The following is a 26,859-nucleotide window of genomic DNA, read 5'->3' on the forward strand; positions in this document are numbered from 1 at the left end:
ACTCGCTACAGATAAGCAATCACTGTTGTGCTCTGGGGAGACTACAGCCCCCGCAGGATACTGGGCAGTTTCACAGGCAAGGAGGGACCTCCAAGAACTCAGCCAGGACAGGCCCTGGAAAGTTACTACTGGGATGACCCAGGAGCTTGACCAGGGCAGAGCCTGGGAGACTGCTCCCAATGAGAGAAGGTAATCCCTAGGGGTAATTGTTCCAGGAGCAACAAGGACTCAACCAGGGCAGGATACACCCCAACTCTGGGAGCTACATCATATTCATGTAGCTGCCCTTGCTGGAGACAGAGAACTACTGGGTTTTGGCCAGGGCCACACCTCCTTTATAGCCCTAAGTAAGGTCATGAAAAAGGCGAGTCCTCTGACTCCGTCAAGCTGAGGAGGAGGGAAATCCAATTGTAATGACTGGTCTAGAAATACGATAAGGAAGTATATATTATATGTATTCTATTCTTATTTGATGTTATTCCTCGCCTTGATCATTTCTATGCAGTGGAGGACGGAGGACGCACCAGAGGAGCTGCAAGGCCGCAATCTTTCTCCTCCTGTTTTGAAGTGACAGGAGCCAGCGAATGAAGTCATAAGAGGGTTGACTGTGCCGTCCCCACCGTGATTTTTTTTCTCTTCTGGGGAAAGTGGGAAAGAGGAAATGCGCCATCCACTGCCACCAATCCGTCTCCTCCAAGAGGGTCCCCAGTCTCCCAGGCTGAATTCTGTGGCAATTATAGCGGCCACACAATTGTGAAAGATGGGGGGGGACCCTGAATATAGCTAACTCCCCCCCCACACACACACACCCGAGAGCATCAGCAATCTAACGCACCTACTAATGGAGTACAATGTTTCAAAGAGGTCACAGGACCATGATAAAGTCCCCTCCCACCCCTCTATCCAAAAATGCCAAAGAAGTGCCCGGGGACAGCTGGCAACATTTTGAAAGATGGATGTAGGTGGGGCAGGAACAAGTGGGAATTGCTCCTGCCCACATTAGCCCCACCAAGAATTTTACGGTGCGCATTCGAGGGTAGGTATATGGAAGAGGCAGCTAATATTCTGTAAATGAGCTGGCATTTTGGAAAAGGAGCCAGTGCTTAACTGGTGGGAGGTTGGAGCAGTTGCCCACAGAACACCAGGCATTTCTGCACAAGTGGGTAAGGAGACCCAGGATGGGGGGGACCTGTCATCATATACTGCTGTGGCCAGGAACATGCAGAAAATTAAACACAGGATTAACTATACTACGGTACTCAAATACCGAAGTTTAGTAAATTCTGTGCTATTTTAAAATGGGCTAGTAAAAAAAAAAAAAAAAAAAAGCCCCCAAGGACCTTAATCTTAAAAGGATATCTCCAGTCATTCATTGTGCAACTTCCTCAAAGGCTGCCGCCAGGGATGGGACACATCCACAGGGGCACACCAAAGGAAGCTGACCCTTTGTGAGCCCTTTCGAGAATGTCAAGGGAGCAAGGAGGCAGAAGGAAAGTAGGAGGAGGAGAGCAGTAGTTCATCTTGGATTTTTTTCCCCAGAGGTCATTTTGAAATAAGGGTACCAGCAGTGTGGTGGAGCTGTCTGCGATTTGTTTAGGAATTACGACAATATCAAACACATGGAAAACAAATATACAAAATGCATTTAGAGAGAAATAGTCCACATTGCTGAAAAAAAAACAAAAAAAAAAAAAATCCCATGACCAGCCAGCACCCTGATTTTTGAAGCTTCTCTCATCTCACAAACAAAATGCATGTCATCACAAGAAATCTCAGAGATTAATATAAGAAAGACCACATAAGTATAATAAACACTATGCAAAGGAATTATAATCATAAAAAAAACGAAAACCAAAAGTAAAGCACAGGTCTCTCTCTTTAACGGCCCATACGGAAAGCACTAAAAGCCATCGTTCCTTTACCAGGGACATCAGAAAGGTAATGCTGACAAAGTAATACAAAAATACAGAAAGTATAATGAACCAACCTAATACAGATAATCCATCTTTGCCAGAGACTTCATAAAGGTAATGCTGGAAATGTAGTGCAGGTCTCATTGGTACAAATACAGAATAACCCAGAAAACTAGAACAGAAAGTGAAAACATATGCCTCTCAATACACTTCTTTTAGCTAGTGGTGCAGTCAGTTTCTTTCCCTAGTGAGGGTAGGAGGTGGGGACAGCTTGTGTTAGGGATTACTGATTTTTAATTTATCTATCGTGCTGTATTTGAATTGATGTTGAAGATTGCTTTGAGACCTGTTTTTTGGGGGGAAAGGCAGTACAGAAGTCCGGAATGTAATGTAATTCACTAAATTTAAACAGGAGGTGGCACATTCACAACAATGCACTACCCAAAAACAGCAGACGCTGAAACCAAAAATACTCTTCACGTTTCTTGGCTGAATACTGCTTCATCTTAAAATGAGAAACAAGCACAGTTTTATGAGCAGTGGAGCTCTCGAGTGCAAGATTTTATAGTCTGTGGTTATGCTATGGCGTAGCAAAGCAACATCTCGGTTTATTTGGATTCATAAAGGAAGGAGAAATGGGAAAAGCTTCTCAAAAATTTATAACATTAAAAATTGTTCCTAAATCCATAAAATGGGAAATCCTTGGTCCTGAGTACACCCAACCTTAAATACACCAAAGAAATTTACAGTCAAGATGACAGAGGAGAATCTTGAGAATTGTTTTAACACAATTAGGGGCAGATTTTGAAAGCAGCGCACAAGGGGCACAATTGTGCGCACTTCCCGGTGCACACAAATGTACACCCGATTTTATAACATGCGCGCGCTACCGCGCGCATGTTATAAAATCCAGGTTCGACACACGCAAGGGGGTGCATATTTGTGCACCTTGCGCGCGCCAAGCCCTAGGGAAGCCCCGATGGCTTTCCCCGTTCCCTCCCAAGGCCACTCCGAAATCGGAGTGGCCTTGGAGGGAACTTTCCTTCCACTACCCCCCATCTTCCCCTATCTAAAAAGACTGAAATAATCATATTAGACAGAAAGAACAACTCCCCTCAACTTCCACCACTCAACCTAATGAACCAAAATACGATTATATCTCCGGTCAATCTTGGAGTAATAATTGACAAGGAACGTTCTTTCAAAAACCACACAAACACGGATATCATAAACTACTAACACTCCATCAATTAATATCTTTCCTTTCCACCAACGACTTCAGATCAGTCCTTCAATTACTCATTTTCTCTAACCTGGACTACTGTAACTCACTCCTTTTTCAACTTACCTCTAAACACTATCCGTCCACTCCAAATCCTACAAAACGCAGCCGCAAGAATCCTCACTGGATCTAAAAACATGACCACATCACTCCAACACTTATCTCGCTACACTGGCTACCAATAAAATTCAGGATTGAATACAAAATACTATCCATTCCTCATAAAATTATATATGAAAAACAAGAAAACTGGCTAAGTTCCTCCATAAAACTACATACACCAAACAGAAACCTCAGATCAGCAAATAAAGGACTTCTAAAGACACCACCTACTCGTTCCAAACAACTCACCTCAACCCAAAAGAGAGCAATCTCTCTAGGGAGCTCTCTAGGAACTCAGAACTCAAGAAAACCTAAAAACCTTAAGATCTAAAGACATGGATGTTCACCAAAGCATACCAACTCTCTCAATGAACACCACAACGCCAACCCCCTCCGGCCTAAACTTAAGAAAACTGAAACTCAACACAAGTATATATTATAACAAAGAATTGAAATGTAAAAAACTGAACAGCAAATAACTTGTATATGATGTCTCTATGTTAACAATCATTTGAACCTTTTTGAAAACCTTGTTAACCTCCTTAACCTTGTAAACTTCGTATTTTTTGTAAACCGTTATGATGGCGAAACCAAATGAAGGTATATAAAACTCGATAAATAAATAAATCTAACACCCCCCCCCCCCCCAGCCCTACTTAAATCCCCCCTACCTTGTTTTATTTTTTTATGCCTGCCTCTGTCAGGCGTATCTTGCGCGCGCCGGCCAGCTGCCAGCGCACCCATGCCCCAGCACAGCCGCTGTGCCGGAGGCCGAGGTCCCGCCCCCAGTCCACCGTCCCAGCCCTGCCCCTTTTTCAAAGCCCCAGAACATACGCGTGTCCCGGGGCTTGCACGCGCCGCTGAGCCTATGCAAAAATAGGGCAGGTTTTTGGGGTTACGCGTGTAACCCTTTGAAAATCTACCCCTTAGCTTACAAGTTTGTTTGGCCAAAACTGCTGCCTTAAGTTGGCTATAATGGAGACACATATTGTAGAAAAGATTCTGTAGACTTAGGGCATTATCTACTAAAGCGATTTTGTATCGATGGAAAAAATGCTTAGTACATCTGGCCTGCTAGTATGGCAGGTCTGATGCAGAGTTCCTCAGCTATTTTACTGACAAGCAGCAAATCACTTTTTTCTTCTCAAAGCAAATGATTCCAAGATTTTAACCGGATCAGAGACGTCAAGGGTGGTCCCTGGCAGTAAGTGAGATTTACTGCCCCAGTGAGTCAGATTCTATGCAAAAAGTGAGATTTTTCAGGCGATGTGCCTAGGGTATACAATTGGGCTATCTTGGACCCTCTGTGACTCTCTGTACCATGGGAGGCAGTTGGCTTTTTCCCTGTTAGGGGACAGTAAACAAAGTCAGAGACTGCTATGCTCAACAATTTGGAGACTATATTACTGATCTCTTCTCAGCCCCCAGTCTCGTGTTGTCTTGGTTTCCTGCCTCTGCCTGTGTGTGGTTCCAGGCGCTGCTGTAGTTTCCTCCTTCATGTTCCCTTTCTGTGTGTGTGCAGTAGTCTCCCCTCTCTGGTGTCCTGGGCTGGAGTGGTGCTTACTCTGATTAGTCTTTTTGCCTCCAACAAAAAAATAAAATAAAATAAAAATTTCCAACAGTGTCAAGACTCACTATAAGCCTGGGCCATGGCCTTTCCCAAACCAATGCAGAGGACAAGCCATTGTCCGTGCCATTTTGATGCCCCACTTGTAACTCCAGTCACCAACGAAAGGGAGGGAAAAAAAAAACAAACCAGCAAACATTCAGGGGGTAACCAGAAAACTGGGGCAAGCCCTGGTTCTTCTCTCACCCCAGTCAGAGAAGGAAAAAAAAAAAAAGAGTACATGTTGCAACACCCGTTGAGCGCCAATGATTGCTACGGTTTTCAGTCCAAAAAAAAATAAACAAAAAACCTGCCAGTAGCCAGTGCCCTGCTCACTTGCTGCAGCTATAATCAACACACCCAGGTGATTTATGTCCCTTTCAGTCTCTATGGGTAAAACAGAATCCAAACAAACCAAAATAATCATCCTTACAAAGGCTTTCTCACAAGTTGTGAGACTGCCAGCAGTTTGTTTTTCCTCAACATCCCATGCCAATAATACAGCAACCTTCTCTTTAACAGTAAGGTTTGTTAACAAATCTCTTCAGCACACCCGTTTCTTCCTTCAGCTGAGGATTTCAACCTCCTTTTCCTCCCACAAAATCCACTTTGATGCAAGCCCCACCTACCTGTTTTTTCTCCTCTTCCCTGTGAAAGAGCTTTGTACTAATCCCCCAGCTGGGGCAATCCTCCTCTGAAAGGATTATGGAGGTATCCATGAGTGCAGGGTTGTTTTAGGCCTCCCTTTCTTCAATCTCCATAGGTTCTGGCTCCAGAAGCTCCGCTGCCTCCCCTCCCAACAAGGGTTCTCCTTCTTCTGTTTGAGAAGACCCACCCCCTTCGTGCAGCAGGGTCTTCCCAATCTAGAGCTGCCTCACCCCCACCCTACAGGATCTCTAGGAACCCAGGGCCTTTGGGCTTGGTCCTTCTCACCTCCCTGCCTCCCCTGCCTCAGTACAGAGGTACCTGGGAGTTGTAGTACTGGATTCCTCTGTCTCTGCCTAGCTCTTTGCCTTTGCCCCAGTAGCGGAGTAGGGACAGCAGGACCTCCACCATAGTGTGGCTCTCAACCAGCTCCTGTACAAGAGTATTAGGTATCCAAGGTGAAACTTACAGCCTTGAGCACTCCCCTCCCCATGGCCCTCTCCACACTCATTAATTTTTAACAGATTTTACATGAAAAAGGACTTTCAAAGTACAGTCTTCTGAGATAAAAATATCACTTAAAATAAAATCTTATATTTACATGCATTGCTATTATGTATAACCAGAAAATTCTGCAAAAAAAAAAAAAACAAAAAAAAAAAACAGTTGGAACCCATATTAGGCCTAATGTAATACATGTTGGATGTCGGTTTGGCCCTCAGAAAGCCATCAATAAACGAATTCAATTACAATATAGTAAACCTTCCTTTCAAAACAGCACTAACTGCCAGCTCTCAAACAGTAACAATCCTGACTATGAAAAGGCAATACTGCAAATATTACTCTAGGCCCTAAAACATCATGGAGGAGACGTCCATTAATGGCTATTAATCAATTTTACTTAGGGAATAGCCACTGCTATTAATTGCATCAGTAGCATGGAATCTTCTTAGTGTTTGGGTAATTGCCAGGTTCTTGTGGCCTGGTTTTGGCCTCTGTTGGAAACAGGATGCTGGGCTTGATCCAGCATGGCAATTTCTTATGTTCTTATCAATACACCTCCTAGTAGGAAAACAGAGCAAGACGGGTTGCTATACATCCTACACAGAAACCACACACTAGCAGAATTCACCTCAATCAAATATACAGAACACAGACAGATCCTCACTAAATACAGAATAGAATGGTCAAAAACTATAAACAGAAACCTGTAGGCAAAAACTGAACTGGAAGCCACAAGTCAGATTCTGTATGCAATGCTGCAATGGAAAACCAAACAGCTTCATTCCTCATAAAGCATCAAACAAAATCAAGTAATATAAAAAACATTAATCAAAAATAGTAAAACTTTAACATTTGGCTGGTTGTGGGATTGCCCCATGACCAGCCGTTCTCGCTCCCCAAACACCTAAGACATCGTTAATGCAGCCAGGACTCCACCCTGCCACTCATCCTGCAGACTCCCTTACGTGCGGTGCACAAGGCGCACCGTCATTTAAAGTCCCCACGGCGGGAGACTGTTCTGTTGATACTCAGCAATGACGTCATGCAGCTAGATATTTAAACCCCAGCCACGCTCCATACCTTGCCTCAGCAATAGGTCCCCTGCCTAGTCTGCAGTGCGTGTTGCTTTCATGTCTCCTTGACTTGAGACTGTCCAGTCTCGCCTCTTCTTAGTTGGTGCCTTGCCTTGTCTTGTTGTGCACTGGTCCTCGTCTGTCCGTACCCCTGCCTTGCTTGTTCCTGCTGGTCTTGCTTGTCGTGCCTGGTCCATCCTGCTCTGCCTTGTTAAGTTCCAGCTCCTGTCCCAGCAAGGGCATGTCCGCCAGCTGTCACCATGGGCCTAAATGGGCTCACCTACTAGGTTGAATCAACCACGCACCACAGCCTAAGGGCTCACCGAGCGTGACAAAATCTATGCTAATTAAAGAATACATATTTCAAAACACAGATGGAGTAATAGCCAATAGTTAAAAACTCATAACAGTTTTTAAAAAGTAACAAAACACTAAAATATTCCAAACCTGCAGACACATCAAATAACACGCCATAATTAAAATTAAAGACACAAAAATCACCCACTCTCTATGCCTGTAAACTTTTGATGTCCAATCACTCTGTGATTGTTGTGGATTTGTGGGAGGGAAGGTGGGGGAGATGGACACAAACTTTCTCCTCTCACACACACATACATATACATACACTCGCGCTCTCTCTCTCATACTCACACTAGCATACACCCACATCCACCCACATGCATGAGACTTGGCATGTCTGTGGTGAGCATGGCCCAAGCTCTATGGCAGGTCCCGAAGAGGTGGGCTTTCCCCACTGTCAGAGAGGTGCAGTGTTAATGAAAGAGGAGTATAGAGGTGGTGTAGAGTTAAGGGAGGTAGGATATGAATTAAAATACTAAAAAAGCAAATGGCATTTATGTTACTACTTTCATCCAGACAAGATCTAAGTGTGCCTTTCTATTTCATACAGCAGACACCTCTGGGGTACATGGAGTAGTAGCTGAAGGACATGCATTGGGGGGAGGGATAGTGGCATGAGAACTCTGACACGGGTGTTATTTTCTTTTTCACATGCATGGCATATCCTGGACTAAGAACATGTCCACATGCATGTTCTGTAAAGTAGGCAGAGCAGCTCTTTCCTTCTATGGCAACAGTGAGGAACTGGCAAACAAATAACATTCAATGCGGTAAACCAGATGCATACAAGAGTTTCAAGTTGGTTGAATTTGTGTTGGTTGCCTCCCAGGCCGTCGTCCCCCACCCGCCTCTTTTTTGGGCTCCAGAGTTTTAAGGATTGTTGCATGCATATTAACTGCTAAGACATGGCATGCTTTTCAGAAAGGAGCTGCATTTCCACAACAGCAGACAGGCTCTTGCGTTTAGTTGGGGCAAGATGCTAGAATATGCATCTTGCCCCAGCTCTCGTGTGCATGTCCCATGTACCTTAAGAACATTGATCATAGGAAGGAGGGACGGGAGGCTGCAAACCAGCAAAATGCAGTTAGGAGATGAATGAGCAAAACATTACAGCTTGCTCATCTACCAGAGGGTCCTAATGGGTGGCATACTGTATATGCATGTAGTTAATTTATTTTCACTTTATTTTTTTATCCACTCCAAAATAAACTGCAAAAAATAAATGTAAAAGAATTATTTTTCCCAAAGAAGGTACATAACTCTGGGACCAGAAACCAACATGCTTTCCCATCCTGATCACACACCACACACACGTTCTTACATACCATTAAACATGATACTGTAATACAAAAAGCCCACAAATAGTTGGCTATAAAGGGAACAATAAAAGACATGTACCCGAGCCGTGTTTATGGACACCAGGGCTGTGTCCCCAAGTCATTCACCACCCGTCGTGACAACCAAGCAAGGCAGCGATCTTCACCCACTGGCCCCCTGCCTTAGTACCAAGGCAAGGCGGCCACTCATCCGGGCGTAATCACACCCTCCAATTCCGCCACAGAAGCATTCCCTTGGCAGCTGACAGCTGGCCCCGTTACCATTATTTATTTAACATTTTTCTATACCGACCTTCATGAAAAATTTCATATCAGATCGGTTTACATGTAACAAAGGGTAAAACTTAAACAAGAACAATTCACTTGAAGCGGAAGTTACAAATAACAGGGTAGATAACTTGGGGCTAGGCTAGTCAGAGGTAAAGGACGCTGTAACTGAGGAGAACTAGAAAAGGCAATGAAACAAAAGAAACGGCGGCTTAATTATAGTGTCTAAACATGGAGAGGCATTAGCCGGTAAAGCAGAGTCCTGTCCGGTTGACAATTAATGGCTTAGAAAGTTAGGGGAAGGCCTGGAGGAAGAGCCAGGTCTAAGTTTTTTTCAGAAAGTTCGAGGGCAAGGTTCTAGTCTGAGGTCAGTGGGCATATTGTTCCAGATGGTTGGACCCGCTGTAGAGAATGCTCGTTCTTTGGTGGATGATAGTCGCGTGGCTTTTGTTGGGGGAACTTGCAGGATACCTTTGTACGCTTCTCTTATACGTCTTGAGGATGAATATAATTTGAGAGGAATCTGGAGGTCTAGTTGTTGATTGTATATGGATTTATGAATTGCGGTGAGGGCCTTGTGCATTATTCTATATTTTATTGGCAGCCAGTGAAGGTTCCGTAGTATGGGAGTGATGTGCGAACCTCTGTTGGTGTTGGTTAGGATTCTGGCTGCCGAATTCTGGAGCGTCTGTAATGGTTTGATAGAGGAGAAAGGGAGTCCGAGAAGGAGAGCGTTGCAGTAATGTTTTGGAAAAGAGCGTGGTTTAGAGCACGGTTCTGAAATCCTGGAAATGGAGGAGAGGTTTGAGCCTTTTCATAACTTGGGAGTCTACAAAAACCATCCTTGGAGGTGGTGTTGATGGATTTCTTTAGATTCAGGTGGTTATCAAGGATGACTCCTAGGTCCCTTACTTGTGAGATCTGGGTGTTGGATGATGTCAGATGGGTTAGGGCTGAGTGGTCGGGGGAGATGAGAAGGAGTTCTGTCTTGGATGCATTGAGGACTAGGTTTAGACCTGAGAGTAGGCAGTTAATAGCTTCAAAGCAGCTTTCCCAGTATGAGAGCGTTTTAGAGAGTGATTCTGTTATGGGGATCAGAATCTGTACGTCGTCTGCATAGAGGTAGTGGATTAATTTTAATTTTGTAAGCAGCTGGCAGAGGGGGAGGAGGTAGATATTGAAGAGGGTGGGGGACAGGGAAGATCCTTGCGGTATGCCTAAAGTTGATTTGACGTCTGAAGATTCTTTATTATTAATGTTTACTTTAAAACTCCTGTTGCTGAGGAAGGAGGAGAACCATTTGTGTGCGGATCCTGTTAATCCGATTTCTGAAAGCCGATTTAGTAGGATGGTGTGGTTCACGGTGTCAAAGGCTGCGGAGATATCTAGAAGGATCAGGATGAATGACAGTCCTTTGTCAAGGCCCATGATGATGTGGTCCGAGAGTGAGATAAGGAGGGATTCTGTACTTAATGATTTACGAAAACCGTACTGGGATGGATAGAGGATATTGTGTTCTTCCAGATAATCTGAGTTGCATATTTACCAATTTCTCCATGATTTTGGCCAGAAAAGGAAGGTTAGATATGGGACGGAAATTGGCGGGATCTCTCGTGTCCAGGTTAGGTTTCTTTAGGAGGGGTATGAGAGAGGCCGTTTTTAGTCTGTCTGGGTATATTCCTTGGGAGTGTGAGCAGTTTATGATATTGGTCAAAGGTCTGGAGATAGTCATTGGGTTGAGAAGCAGAAGTTTAGTTGGAATGTGATCTGATGGGTGGTTGGAAGGTTTCAGCTTCTTAAGTAAGGATTCGATCTCTAGTGGGGTAGTTGGTTCAAAGGAATCTAGGTTAGCTCCAGGGTGAGGAATGGAGTCATAGGTAGGGATGGGGGGGGGGTGTGTTGGTGGGAAGGCGAGCTAGAGTGTCTGCAGTTTTTTTCTGGAAGAACAGTGCTAGTTCATTTGCTTTGGATTGAGCTTGGTCATCTGGTATGACGTGGGTGGGGGATTTAGTGAGTTGGGAGACATATGAGAACAGGGTCCTAGCATTGAATTGGAGGTCGTGGATTCTGCTGGCATAGAAGTCTCTTTTTATCCGTAAGATGGAATTCTTGTAGAGATGTAATGTGTGTTTGTAGTTGGTTAGAGTCGTGGAATTGGGGGACTTACGCCAATCACTTTCTTTGTGTCTGAGGTCTTGTTTTATCTGCTTAAGTTCGGAGGAGAACCAGGGTTGCTTCTTTTTATGCATTGGGTTGATTGTTTTGACTGCTTTAGGGCAAACTTTATTTGCGATCGATTCTGTGATATTGTGCCAGGACAGAAGGGCTGTGTTGGGGTTGGTGGTGTCCAGGTTGGGGAGTTCTTTGGACTGAATTACAGTACATAGTCTGGGTAAACAAATAAGCATGGGTGTAGCTTGCTTATTGCGGTGGTTACTACCCCTAACTAATTAAGCTAGATATTTCACTTAGATGCAGTTTCAACACTGCTCTCTACATTAATGGTGGGGTGGAAGGGAAATAGAACCAAAAGATTACTAAGAGCCAAGAGTAACAGACTGGATGGGCCGTTTGGTCTTCTTCTGTCGTCATTTCTATGTTTCTATAAGTTGAGTTAATTGCTCCTACTGCTACTGCCCCCCTCTTGATTCAGGTACAAACAGACTTTAAGCCCTCTGGGGAAGGAACCTACTAACTGTACCTGAATTTATAACTCACTTAGAGCTCAAACTGTATTATACGCTGGGGTTAAGATTTTAAAGCAGCCTCAAAAATATGGTTTTTAACACTGAATTTGAATAAGGCCAGAAAGAGAGCATGCTGCTCCAACTCAGGAAGTCTGTTTCAGGTGTATGGCTCAACAAAGTGGAAAGCACAGTAAGGAAATGGGGATGGGGCAGGACGAATGTACTGAAAATCTCCCTCTTAAAAACTGCTCTTCCTTAGCAACTCTGCAGATGATACATTTATAAAAACCAGAAACAGGGTGAAGGTCTTAGTTAGTTCAGGATTTACAGGAGCTCAGACTGCAGTGAACAGCAGACTCCCTGTAGAGGCATAATGAAAAACTCTTCAGTAATCCCCAGGAGTCCCCACAGTACATCTGTAGCCATACATTTTCATTTCCAAGTGCAAAGAGAATTTAAATGTGTTAAACATTTGCTGGTAGTCATGGGAATTAATGCTAGTCTGCTAAAATATAGCAAGGAAATAAAGGGAAATTGCTGATTTGCTGGTGCAGCTAACACATATATGCCATATTTCCAAGTCATTCATAAACACAGACACAAAATGCAGCATCCATTGAGATAATGAGAAGTCCAAGATCATTAATGTAACATCAGTATACCACAGGATATTTCAAAGTGGAAAGGAAAACATTTATAACATTAAGCAAAATGGAAGTTTAGTGACTTGACCATGATACCACAGAACTGCCACAGCACATGAGATGGGCATATGATTCAAAGTTCAGAATCTGCATTTCCAAACCCAAATGTAAAATAAATCCCTTGCTTTTGTCTACATCTTAATAATTAAAAAATGAAACAGCTTGTGGCATCTTAGACCCAAACTGGTTGCGCTGGTAAGAATTCCTCAGGATTTTACTGGATTTGTGGTGCAGAACCCTTGCTGGTTCATCTTTTTCAGCAAAGGAAGTAGAGGCTAATAAATCTGTTTACTATAAAAAAAGAGAGTTTATCAAAATGTATTTTCTGTACGATTATATAACACAGAACTCAGCGCAGCAAGCACATTTGTTAACCAAGTCTTGTTACAGCGGAACATCTGTATTTTAATGTCTTATAAAACATGTATGAGTGACAGCAGAAGATAATGCAGACTGCAGCGCCAAACCATTTGCAAACAAACTAGCTGTGCTGCCTCATGGGTCCTGAAGAATGCTGACTCTATATTAGTTATCAGCCTTGATACCATGCTTGTCATTCTGTAGGCAACCCCATTATTCCACTCAAACTACTTTGCGGTCTATTTTCTTACTTTTTTTTTTCAGCACGTGATGTTTCGGTAACGCAGGGTTTTCGACGGGATATTTTGGTTTGTTTTTACAGTTGTGTACGGGGAGTGAAAATGAAAACAATTTTAACCAAATAATTAAACTGGGTGCCTAGACTCAACACGTATAACATTCAAATGTCCTATCTGCTTCAACCGGCATTGGTAAATATCACACCTACTCATTATAAATAGGTTGGATTATTAAAAAAAAAAAGAGTCCTAAGAGAAATTGCAAGCCCACTGCCAATCTGGGGGATTTATCAACTTGAAAGAATAATTAATAGTAACGAGGACAATCACTGCGTATCTTAAGTGCTATACCAGTAACCTTTGTGCTCCGTGTCTAACCAGCAGTATATGCAAATATGTACTGCATATACAGATAAAAAGAGATGTGTGTACGTATATAGATATATTATATATAAATAGGCATATATTTACCAAAGGCTGAGTACATATTGTTGGTACAGATTCTGGATTCTGCAGACCGCTCAATTGTCCTTCCTTGGGCGCAGCACCAGGCAGAAGCATTCAGCCGAGCCAGGCTCCCGGTCCGGTTTGCAATAATCCACCGGCTCTCGCCCTCCGATGACAACCATCGTCTGCCCCTTAGCACAAGGTAGGCGAGCAGCTGGCTGCGCCGGGCACTGGAGATGGCTGGTAGAGAGCTACTGCTGCCCTTCGCTTTGCCTTACTTCTGAGACAAGTAAAAAAAAAAAAAAATTCTTCCTGACGTGCGTGGGACTCCCAGCATTGAGACGAGACGTGCATGCAATCAGTGCCCGGGGGATGGGGGGGGGGGGAGGTGCATTCAATACTCCACCCAGCAAGCGTGTCTCTCTCACCTCCGCTGCTGCCCTGCCACAGGCTGGATGCGGGCAGAGCGGCTCTCTAACGGTGAGAAATCATAATGATTCATTCCCCGCATTATCCTAGTGTCAGAAACGGAAACAACAACAACAAAAAGCCCCCGCCTCGTTTCCTTAAATCGTACTGAATGCAACTGCCACACACACAAAAAAAAAAAACCCAAAAACAATGGTAAAGGTCAACCACTGTATTTGTACGCTCCTTATTTTCTAGGCGTCTCTGTAAGATGGTGCAGGGAATGGCGAGGGACGCCACGAGTTCAAGGTGCTGCAGGATACAAGACCACAAGCAACGAGCGCACGTTGCACAAGCCATCCGCTTGCTTTCAGCAGCAAAGAAAGTCCGGCTCTCACCTGGCTACGGGATGTCCGGCGGTAGGGTGGGGGGAGGGTTTCAGCAGGATCTAGCGGGAGCTGCTGGGATGTAATCGGTTCCGGCCGCCCCTCTATCCCCCCCAACGCTGCCACCGCTCCGGGATTCTTAAGTAACTCGCCGGGGGCTCTCGGGCGACGCAGCCCTCCCCTCTCAACACCCTCATTGCTTCTCCCGCACCGCAGCTGGCTGCGCGCGGATCTGGAACCAATGGCCACCTCTGTCTCCATGGTGACGCTCCAGGGCAACGTTCGGTGTGGGATTTGAAAAAAATGGCGACCGGACATAGAACCCTGGTGCTCGTGGAGTCTGGAACCCTACTTAGCAGCACTGCCACCTGTGGTGTGTGCGACACTGCCAGTATTGCCAGGTAGTTGTGAAATAACAAGTGCACTTTGCTGGGGGGGGACAAAAACAAGCCCAAAACAGTGAGATTTAAATTACTTTTATTAGCAGTATTTATACACAGAAAATACTTAAAAAAATTATTTGGTGAATGTAATGGAGGAAAACCCAGAGCGCAATCACATTCAGGTCAATACAGTAAAGTGCGGCCGCGGTTACCATGCTTCTAACCCACTTTCTACCCACTTTTCGGCCGCGTTAGTCCAACCTGCGATACACTATCCCCTTTAACCTACTCTTACCGCGTCCTTAAATCACCGGGTAACCCCTTCCGCCCCTCCCCCACGTTATGGAAATTCACATGTTGGTTTTGGGCATCTCCTATTCACCCACCCACAAACACCAACTTTTCCACAGACCAGCACTGGACAGGTGGGGGAGGGGTGCCTCCTCAGCAACTGAACATGCCTTCTCGTTCTCTTTTCCATCTGTTCCTTGTGCCACCACCATCTCTCTTCCCGCTCCTCTGTCCCCTGTGCCTGCCTCTGTTTTTCTCTCTTATCACTTCTCTGCAGCTTGAGCAGCTTGTGGCCCTCACCTCTCTGAAGGCAGAGGAAAATTACACTAGACTGTCTGAGGTGCAGAAGTTAGTGCAGCTGGTAGCTATTGCCGGGAAGTCTGAACTATGGCCCCCATGCCCTAATCCCATGCTTCTGGTCACAGCACTACAGAGGAGGCAGGGCCAGGGCCACAAGAAAGCAGCTACTGAGAACTGTGCTTTCTTAGGTCCCACCCTCTTTCCTCGCAGTTTCCAATCTCAGCACAGGGAAGGCTGCAGCTCAGCTCTTTGATATATTGTTGGTTCCGCCTGTTGAACAGAGGCCAATCAGAGGTGACAGGAACAGCAGGGCAGGAGTCCCGCCCTTCAAGCCCCAAAAAAAGAGAGTAGGGGGGGAAAAAAAGCCCCAAAATAAGCTACCCTCTAGTTGCAAAAAAAAAAAAAGATTTCCCGAAAAAAAAACAAGTCCAAACTCGCAGTAAATAAGCAAGGTTGGCGACACTGGCTTACACCGAGATGTTCCAGTAAAGTTGTCCTTGAGAACTTCCGGTTAACCTTTTGACCTGGGGTTTCAGTGTGTATAATTTCCAATAAACTGCTGCCTTACAGCAGGAAGTGTCATTCGGAGGCCTTGATTAAGCCTTAACGTCAGCTGACCTACACCAGACATGGTGGCAGAAGGTTTTGCTTGTTCTTTCCTATGCAGGGCTGGCTTTTGGTGTGTGCGACCTGGGCGGCTGCACAAGACTCCATCCACTAGGGGAAGCCAGACCCCCTTCCCAATGTACCTACAAAAATGCTGCCTCTCTTTTTCCCTAATTCAGCCCAGAAGGTAGAGCAATTGTTGCTGCTCCCAGGGCTGAAGAGCAGTTGCTGGCATGTAGGGCCCAAGAGCAGATACCATCGGATTCCCCATAGCCCGCAGGGGTGAAAAACAGTTTGATGTTCCTGCTGCTGCTGTTCCTCTCAAGTGTGGGGCTGAAGATAAGATGTTGGTCCCCTCTTCTGTCCATTTACCCAACACACAAGTGTGGAACAGTGAGAGAGAAATGGAGAAAAATGTCTTGACATAAAGATCAGTCAAGAAGGAAGTGAAGAAGATAGGAGGACAGAGAAGAAACTGAAAATGGAAAGGAGACCCTAAAAAGGAGTTAGTAGGCCAACAACATGAAAGAAGAAAAAAAAAGAGATGAGAACCAAAGAGATTAGAAAAATGAAATGTCCAGAAAATAAAGGCAGAAAAAATGGAACATGTCAACTTTGGGAATGTACATCTCTAATACCTGTTGCCCTCATCGGCCTCCTCGCACACCCTGACGCGGCTTTGCCGGCCCCACTGCTTCCCGGACCCCATCCGATGCACTGTGACTGTCAGCCCGACTCTTCCACACGCCGAGCCTTCCCCGGGCGTGCTGGATGCCGAACATCTCCCCAGACGGACGGCCCCCTCGTTATGCGAGCGCGGCTGGGCCCGCCTCTTAAAGGCCCAGCAGCAGGAATGTCCGGGACCTCTTCCTGATGACATCATCGGCTCGGGCTTTTTAGGCCTGCTTCTTCGATCCTTCTATGACTTGGCAACAAGTTCCTTCGTGCCTCCATGCTCCTATTTGGGATCCTGCTTCGCTTCGCCTTTGTTTTCATTTCCTGCCTTCCAGCTGTCTGTTCCTGTCTTCCAAGTGCCTGTTCCTGCCTTCCCGGTGTCTGGTCCTGCCTTCCCAGTTCTGTTCCTGTCTTCCAGTATTGTTCCAGCTCCTGCTCCCTCTTCCTCGGATGGATCTCCCTGGTTTTGACTTCGGATCAGACCTCATGCTTCTTGCTCGCCGCCTGCCCTGGACTTCGGATCGAACCTCATGCCTTTGCTCGCTGCCTGCCCAGGAACTCGGATCGTCACTCTTCGGAGCTTCATCACAGGGGTCCACCTAAGTCCAGCCAGCCCCTGGAACCCAAGGCTCAACCTGCGGGGAAGGGGGTTGGTAGTGGTGAAGCCTCAGCCAACCGGCCCCTGTCGTCCGCCAGCCTCACCTCCTGACCTGGGAGGAACCTGTGGTAGGTCTTCCTCCCAGGTGGCATCAATCCCAACTCAGGCCAAGGTTCCACAACCTACGTCGAGGTCCCAACAGATTGCCAAGTCCATGGACCTGGCGGAGGCCTCAGCTCTGCAGGCCATACCTGGCCTGGCTCAAAAGATCTTGCAGCAGCAGAAGGTATTAGAGTGCCTCGCTTTGGCAGTAGAACACCTCGGCCGACGGCTGGATTCCTCCATTTGTCTGGGCACGTCGCCTTCCGCTGGGGCAGGTGCTTCTGCTCCCTCACCAAGTACTCGGTCTGTCCTTCCCTTTCCAGCACCACCTCGCTTCGCTGGGGATCCACAACACTGCCGCGGCTTCTCGAACCAGTGCCACATGCACTTTTGTCTCCAAGCCGCCCTCTTTCCAGACGATCTCACCAAAACTACATATATATTTTCCCTCTTGGATGGGAAGGCACAGGTATGGGCTTCCCCTTCTGGGAGTGGGCTGATCCGGTATTGCAGGACTTGCAGAGCTTCCTCACACTCTTCCGGACCATCTTCGACGACTCCAGGAGGCAGTCAGTCTCCAGGGCCTCCTTGTTGCACCTACGTCAAGGGATCCACCCCCTAACCGATTTTGTTATCGAGTTCCGCACCGTGGCATCAGAGCTCCACCAGGGCGAGGACTGTTTGTGCTCAATCCTTCTGGAAGGCTTGGCTGGTCGAATTAAGGATGAGTTAGCAGCCCGAGAGCTGCCCTCCTCGCTGGATGGTCTCATTGCACTGGCTGGGTGAATAGACTGTCATCTTCAGGAGCACTCCCAGGAAGTGCACACTCCAAAAAGATCTTCTCTGTCATCCCGCGTTCTTCAGCGCTCTCCATCCCCCAAACACACCGCAAGTTCTACCAAGGTGGCTACTGAGGAAGCCATGCAACTGGGATGGGGCCGATTGACCTCTGAGGAGCGCCTCCGGCGCCGCCGCTCCGGTCTATGCTTATACTGCGGAGAAGCTGGGCATCTTCTAGCTCGCTGCCCAGTGCGTCCGGAAAACGCATGGGCCTAGGTCAAGTTGGGGGACTACTCCTGGGCCTGACATCTCCCGATCCCCCTCTCATGCTCCCTGTCGCCCTCAAGGTGGACGGTCTAGAATTCCACACTCGAGCCCTGGTGGAAGCCTCTAGCAATGACAAATATTAACTCCAAGGATTGAGTGATGCTGGGATGTACCGCCAAATAGGAGTCATGGGCCTTCTGAAGAACTTTGATTAAGTCGTTGAAGAACAAGAGTCTTCCTTGTTGGAACTGTCAGCTCGGCGGCAACCATGATCCCTAAGGGATTGATGTTATATTTTCTGGGCTCCAGAGAGCCTTCAGGATCAAAGGAACATGAGAGGGTCCTTCTTGGCAGGGCAATATCGCATAGGGATGTGAATCGTGTGCCCGATCGTCTTAACGATCAAAATCGTCTGGCAGGAGAAGAAAATCGTGTTTGGCACAATTTTTTAGTAAAAAAAATCGTTTTTTCCGATTAGTGCGCATTAACGGGAGTTAGTGCGCGCTAACAGCAAGTTAGCGTGCACTAACCATTGTTAGTGCGCGCCAACAGAAAATGATACAATTTGACACTTTTCAGGTCAGTTAAGGTCAGTTTAGGAATGAATATGTATTCCTATTGGCTGCCCTCTTATTTATTCATGTTACCAAGGTTCCCACTGACAATATCTGGGGGATGGGAAATGGAAACGGTTGGTAGCTTGACAAAAAAAGTAATGTGATCAGTCAATGTGACTAGAACTTGTGCCCTATCCCTGATACTGGGAGTGTTCTGATCTTCCTGCAGGAAGATCAGAACACTCCCGGTATCAGGGATAGGGCACTAAGAACATAAGAACATAAGAAAATGCCATACTGGGTCAGACCAAGGGTCCATCAAGCCCAGCATCCTGTTTCCAACAGTGGCCAATCCAGGCCATAAGAACCTGGCAAGTACTCAAAACCTAAGTCTATTCCATGTTACCATTGCTAATGGCAGTGGCTATTCTCTAAGTGAACTTAATAGCAGGTAATGGACTTCTCCTCCAAGAACTTATCCAATCCTTTTTTAAACACAGCTATACTAACTGCACTAACCACATCCTCTGGCAACAAATTCCAGAGTTTAATTGTGCGTTGAGTAAAAAAGAACTTTCTCCGATTAGTTTTAAATGTGCCCCATGCTAACTTCATGGAGTTCCCCCTAGTCTTTCTACTATCCAAAAGAGTAAATAACCGATTCACATCTACCCGTTCTAGACCTTTCATGATTTTAAACACCTCTATCATATGCCCCCTCAGTCGTCTCTTCTCCAAGCTGAAAAGTCCTAACCTCTTTAGTCTTTCCTCATAGGGGAGTTGTTCCATTCCCCTTATCATTTTGTAGGCCCTTCTCTGTACCTTCTCCATCGCAATTATATCTTTTTTGAGATGCGGCGACCAGAATTGTAAACAGTATTCAAGGTGCGGTCTCACCATGGAGCGATACAGAGGCATTATGACATTTTCCGTTTTATTCACCATTCCCTTTCTAATAATTCCTAACATTCTGTTTGCTTTTTTGACTGCCGCAGCACACTGTACCGACGATTTCAATGTGTTATCCACTATGATACCTAGATCTCTTTCTTGGGTTGTAGCACCTAATAGTACCTCGCCTTAACTTATAGTTTTAGAACCCAGTTACAATTATGTTCCTTTTATTATATTGCTCAATTTGATTGTTCCTTTCTCCTTCTGCCCTATTCTTTCTTGCTGCTCTTCCTCTGCCCCCCTCTCACCCTTTTCTCGCCTGTTCCCATCTCCCCCACCCCTGTTCATTGTATTTTCCACCTGCTTCAGTTTTTTGTAAACCGGCATGATATGTCCCATGAATGTCGGTATATTAAAAGTTTCATAAATAAATAAACCCAACATTGTGTAATTATAGCATGGGTTATTTTTCCCTATATGCATCACCTTGCACTTATCCACATTAAATTTCATCTGCCATTTGGATGCCCAATTTTCCAGTCTCACAAGGTCTTCCTGCAATTTATCACAATCTGCTTGTGATTTAACTACTCTGAACAATTAGTCTTAAATGTGCTACTTGCTAACTTCATGGAATGCCCCCTAGTCCTTCTATTATTCGAAAGTGAAAATAACCGAGTCACATCTACTCGTTCAAGACCTCTCATGATCTTAAAGACCTCTATCATATCCCCCCTCAGCCGTCTCTTCTCCAAGCTGAACAGCCCTAATCTCTTCAGCCTTTCCTCTTAGGGAAGCTGTTCCATCCCCTTTATCATCTTGGTTGCCCTTCTCTGTACCTTCTCCATCGCAACTATATCTTTTTTGAGATGCGGCGACCAGAATTGTACACAGTGTTCAAGGTGTGGTCTCACCATGGAGCGATATAGAGGCATTATGACATTTTCCGTTCTATTCACCATTCCCTTCCTAATAATTCCTAACATTCTTTTTGCTTTTATGACTGCTGCAGCACACTGAGCTGACGATTTTAAAGTATTATCCACTATGATGCCTAGATCTTTTTCCTGGGTGGTAGCTTCTAATATGGAACCTAACATCGTGTAACTACAGCAACGGTTATTTTTCCCTATATGCAACACCTTGCACTTGTCCACATTAAATTTCATCTGCCATTTGGATGCCCAATCTTCAAGTCTTGCAAGGTCCTCCTGCAATGTATCACAGTCTGCTTGTGATTTAACTACTCTGAATAATTTTGTATCATCTGCAAATTTGATAACCTCACTCGTCGTATTCCTTTCCAGATCATTTATATATATATATTGAAAAGCACCGGTCCAAGTATAGATCCCTGAGGCACTGTTTACCCTTTTCCACTGAGAAAATTGACCATTTCATCCTACTCTCTGTTTCCTGTCTTTTAACCAGCTTGTAATCCACGAAAGGACATCGCCTCCTATCCCATGACTTTTTAGTTTTCGTAGAACCCTCTCATAGAAACATAGAAACATAGAAGTGACGGCAGAAGAAGACCAACGGCCCATCCAGTCTGCCCAGCAAACTATGTAGTTTATCCATTTTTTTCCCCCCTTTTTTCTCCCTCCCACCCGTCTCTATTGGCTTCCAGCACCCTCCGGCCCCAATTCCCTTCCACCCCTCCACCAATGCAGAGAGCAGCGCCATCCTAGTGAACATCCAGCTCAATCAGGGGTAGCAACCGCCGCAACCAGCAGGCCACACCCCTGCCCCTTACCCACCCCTGTTTTGTTTGCTTGTTTGTTTTTTTTTTATTTTTTGAGATGGCAGCCCTCCATCCTTCCGCTCCGTGAAGGTGGAACATCAACCACTGGCCACTGGCATCCCGCTCCGTGAATGCCTCTGTGGCTACTGCCGCTCCGTGCAGTGATTTGTTGCATGAAAGTGGAACACCAACTACTGGCCACTGGCATCCCGCTCCGTGAATGCCTCAGTGGCTACTGCCGCTCCATGCAGTAGCCACTGTCTTTGTCAAACGCCTTCTGAAAATCCAAATACACGACATCTACCGGTTCACCTTTATCCACATGTTTATTAACCCCTTCAAAAAAATGAAGCAGATTTGTTAGGCAAGACTTCCCTTGGGTAAATCCATGTTGACTATGTTCCATTAAATCATGTCTTTCTATATGCTTTACAATTTTGTTCTTGAGAATAGTTTCCACTGTTTTTCCCGGCACTGAAGTCAGGCTCACTGGTCTATAGTTATCCGGATCACCCCTGCAGCCTTTTTTAAATATTGGGGTTACATTGGTCACCCTCCAGTCTTCAGGTACAATGGATGATTTTAACGATAGGTTACAAATTTTAACTAATAGATCAGAAATTTCATTTTTTAGTTCCTTCAGAACCCTAGGATGCATACCATCCGGTCCAGGTGATTTGCTACTCTTTAGTTTGTCAATCTGGCCTACTACATCTTCCAGGTTCATAGTGATTTCGTTCAGTTCGTCTGACTCATCACCCCTGAAAACCATCTCCGGAACTGGTATCTCCCCAACATCCTCATTTGTAAACACGGAGGCAAAGAATTCATTTAGTCTTTCTGCAATGGCCTTATCTTCCCTAAGAGCCCCTTTAACCCCTCTGCCATCTAATGGTCCAACCGACTCCCTCACAGGTTTCTTGCTTTAGACATATTTTAAAAAGTTTTTATTATGAGTTTTTGCCTCTATGGCCAATTTCATTTCAAATTCTCTCTTCGCCTGTCTTATCAATGTTTTACACTTAGCTTGACAATGCTTATGTTTTATCCTATTTTCTTCAGATGGATCCTTCTTCCAGTTTTTGAAGGATGTTTTTTTGGCTAAAATAGCCTCTTTCACCTCACCTTTTAACCATGACGGTAATCGTTTATCCTTCCTTCCACCTTTCTTAATGCGCGGAATACATATGGACTGCGCCTCTAGGATTGTATTTTTAAACAATGTCCATGCCTGTTGAACAATCATTCCTCTAAGGATAACTTTACTGCCAGCAGCTCACCATCTCCAATGGTGTAATTTCTTTCTGTGGGAGTAAATTTTTTAGGAAATAGAAGCAGATCGCCAGAGTTCCATGGCTATTATATTATAAGAGGACATCCCCTATCTCGAGGGTAAGAACATAAGATATGCCATACTGGATCAGACCAAAGGTCCATCAAGCCCAGTATCCTGTTTCCAGCAGTGGCCAATCCAAGTCACAATTACCTGGCAAGTACCCAAACATTAGATAAATCATAAGCTACTTTTGCTTATTGATTACCTTAATAGCAGTTTATGGATTTTTCCTCTAGGAACTTATCCAAATCTTTTTAAAACCCAGTTACACTTAACTGTTATAACCACATCCTCTGGCAATGAATTCCAGAGCTTATGCGCTGAGTGAAAAAGAATTGTCTTCAATTTGTTCCTTATGGGTGATGCAGACAGGGATCATGAGTGAATTCTTCCTTGAGACACTAAAATGCTTGAATAGCTCCAGTTGGCGATGAAGAAGGGTGAATAAACCCTCTGTCCAGATTTTCTTTGATACATTTGGACATGGCCTCTGTTTCTGGCATAGAGAGCGGTGGTACCTTCCCTGGAATCAAGTCAATGGAACAGTCATGGGAACAATGTAGTGGCAGAATCTCCGCCTGCTATATGCTAAACACAACTACGTACTCTGCATTCTGCGGTGGCAAAACCGGTAGCTCTGGTATGACTCTGCATGTGAGGCACATGACAGGTGAGACCTTGGCGATATATTGCTCATGGCAGCAAGAACTCCATCTGGTTATCTGTAGAGTACCCTAATCAATGTGGGAGTAGTGCAGCATGAACCAAGGTAGACCCAAAATTACCATGTTGACCACTTTGGGCAGCATATACTGTATAAGATGATCTGTCTTCTTACTAGTCTATCATCTTGGGTAGATAAGCATACAGGCATATTTAGTGCATACCCAGTACCCCTTTCTTCTCATGTCAAACCACAAAACTGTGGCCAAGTAGCCAAATTTTAGCATAATATACAGTCCTCTCTAAGCTTTCCTAACATGAATTGAACAAAATTTCTACATACAAATGTGTTGGCTTAGATGATCCCTTGCAATTAAAGTGAGAGTGCAACAAAATATTAGCAATACGGTGAGATACTCAAACATGTGTATACAAAAGCATGCTAAACTTTGATAACAAAAATCTCATAGTGCCTCAGTAAGAACATAACACAAGACTTTCCAAACTGTCCATCAAGCCCAGTAATCTGACTCCAACAGTGGCCATTCCAGGTCAAAAGTACCTAGCAGGATCCCAAGGATTAGATAGATTCCAAGATGCTTATCCCAGGGATAAGCAATGGATTTCTGCAACTCCACCTTAATATGGTTTATGAACTTTTCCTTCAGGAACGTCTCCAAATCTTTTTTAAATGCAGCTGTACTAATAGCTTTCACCACATCCTCTGGCAAAGATTTCCAGAGCTTAATTATGTGTTAATTAAAAAAAAATCTCTTATTTTAAATGTACAACAATGTATCGTAATTGTGTGTCCCCCTAGTCTTTGTACTTTATGAAAGAGTAAAGACCCGATTCACGTTTTCTCTTTCCAGTCCACTCATTTATAAACCTCTATCATATCTCCCCTCAGCCATCTCTTCTCCAAGCTGAAGATTCCTAAACTCTTTAGTCTTTTCTCATAGAGGAATTGTTCCATCCCCTTTATCATTTTGGTTGCCCTCTGTGTATCTTTTCTAAGTTTGCTATATCTTTTATGAGATGTGATGACCAGAAGTGCACACAGTACTCAAGATGAGGTTGCACCATAGAGCAATACAGAGGCATTATGATATTCTGTTTTATTCTCCATTCCTTTCTTAATAATTCCTAGCATTTTATTTGCTTTCTTTGCTGCTGCTACTCACTGAGCAGAAGATTTTGGCGTATTTTCAATGATGACACCTAGATCCTTTTCCTGAATGACTCCTCCTAGTGTGGAATCTTACATTGTGTAGCTATAATTTGGGCTACTCTTCCCTAAGTGCATCACTTTGCACTTGTCCATGTTAAATTTCATTTGCCATTTGCATGCCCAGTTTCCCAGTTCTGCAAGGTCCTCTTGCAATTTTTCCACAATCCTCTTGTGATTTAACAACTTTGAATAATTTTGTGACATCTGCAAATTTGAACACCTCATTCATTGTTCCCATTTCCAGTTTGTTTATAAATATATTAAAAAGCAATGGTCCCAAAACAGATCCCTGGGGCACTCCACTATTTACCTTTCTCCAGTGGGAAAATTTACCATTTAGCTTTACTCTCTGTTTTCTGTCTTTTAACTAGTTCCTAGTCCACCGTGGTCAGCCCAGCCGTGATGTTTCTACTTTATTTGGAGGACGAGAGAATTTTAATCCAGCGGGAGGACTGTTCTTGGGACTTACTGCCTCTTCTCCTCCACTTTCTCTTCCAGTCTCTCTGACCTATGGACCAGTCACGGTTCAGACTCCTGCCCTGGTGGATTCAGGGGCAGGAGGCAACTTCATTACTAGACGGTTAGTGGAATGTTTAAGGATTCCTCTCGTCAACTTAAAGAACCCACTGCTGTTGTCTTCCATTCATGGGGGGCTCTTGTCGGGCAATGTGACTTGCGAGACCGTACCAGTTATGCTTCGTACTGGAACACTTCATACGGAGATCATCTCCTTCTTTGTATTGGAGAAAGCGATGCACCCTCTTTTTCTGGGCTTGCCTTGGTTGCAGTTGCATCAACCCTAATTTGACTGGGTTTCCATTGATCTTTCACGTTGGGGTTCAGGATGTCATGGGAAATGCCTTCAGGAGGTTCCATCTATAAATTGCATGACTACGACTCCAGCGGTGCCAGGACTGCCACTTGAATATGCGTCCTTCAGAGATGTATTTTCTAAAGAAGCAGCTGATATTCTTCCCCTACATAGGTCCTACGACTGTGCAATTAGGTTAAAGCCCCAACCTCCCAAAGGAAGGGTGTACCCTCTCTCAGCTCTGGAGAATAAAGCTATGTCTGAGTACATTAAAGAAAATCTCCAAAAAGGGTTTATTCGACCATCTTAGTCACCAGCCAGCGCAGGCTACTTTTTTGTGGGAAAGTAGGACGATACCCTATGCCCATGCATCGACTACAGAGGTCTAAATGAAATTACGATCAAGGACCATTACCCCTTGCCATTAATTTCAGAGCTGTTTGATAGGCTGCAAGGGGCCAAGATATTTTCTAAGCTTGACTTGAAAGGGGCCTATAACCTCATACGCATTCGAAGTGGCGATGAATGGAAAATGACCTTCAACACGCGAGACAGCCATTTTGAGTATCTTATAATGCCATTCGGGTTGTGCAATGCATCTACTACATTCCAAAATATGATGAATGTCATTCTGCGGGACCTGCTCTACAAGAATGTGGTGGTCTACCTGGATGACATACTAATCTTCTCTAAGGATTTGCAGGCCCACATTGCAGATGTCAAACAAGTGCTTTCCCGTCTCTGTGAACATCAGCTGTATGCTAAACTTTCAAAGTCTGAATTTCTTAAAGACTAGGTGCCTTTTTTAGGCTACATCGTGTCTAAGGAAGGTTTTCAAATGGACCCTCACAAACTTGAAAGCATCCAGAAGTGCTCTCAACCCACCAGTCTGAAGGCCTTGAGGAGATTCTTGTGGTTCACCAATTATTATCGCAGTTTTATTAAGAACTATTCTTCTTTGATGGTACCCTTGACTGCAATGACCCGCAAGGGTGCCAACGCCTCAAAATGGTCAGCAGAGGTCATTTCTGCATTTGAGAGATTGAAGACTGCCTTCTCCACTGAACCGTGCTTGCGGCATCCAGACCCCAATAAGCCCTTTATCATTGAAGCTGATGCTTCAGATGTGGATGTAGGGGCGGTGTTGAGCCAAACAGGAGACTCGTCAGTCTTACATCCCTGTTCATTCTTCTCAAGAAGATTCTCTCCAGCTGAGAAAAATTACGGGATCGGCGACAAGGAGCTTTTAGCTATAAAGCTCGCATTCGAGGAATGGCGGCCTTGGCTCGAAGGCGCTGAAC

General features: G+C 44.9%; 1 protein-coding gene across 1 annotated transcript in view; it reads right to left on the minus strand.

Annotated features, from left to right (window-relative positions):
• FAM135B (family with sequence similarity 135 member B) overlaps positions 1-14,494 on the minus strand; it is a 397,453-nt gene extending 382,959 nt beyond the window's left edge. The window contains exons 1-2 of the mRNA XM_029592069.1: positions 14,333-14,494; positions 13,551-13,806 (exon numbers count right to left, since the gene is read on the minus strand). The gene's annotated coding sequence lies outside the window, so the exon portion shown is untranslated. The remainder of the gene's footprint in view (positions 1-13,550; positions 13,807-14,332) is intronic.
• Positions 14,495-26,859: the final 12,365 nt, after the last annotated feature.

Source organism: Rhinatrema bivittatum, chromosome 2 (genome assembly GCF_901001135.1).
Source record: "Rhinatrema bivittatum chromosome 2, aRhiBiv1.1, whole genome shotgun sequence".
NCBI classification, from domain to species: domain Eukaryota; kingdom Metazoa; phylum Chordata; class Amphibia; order Gymnophiona; family Rhinatrematidae; genus Rhinatrema; species Rhinatrema bivittatum.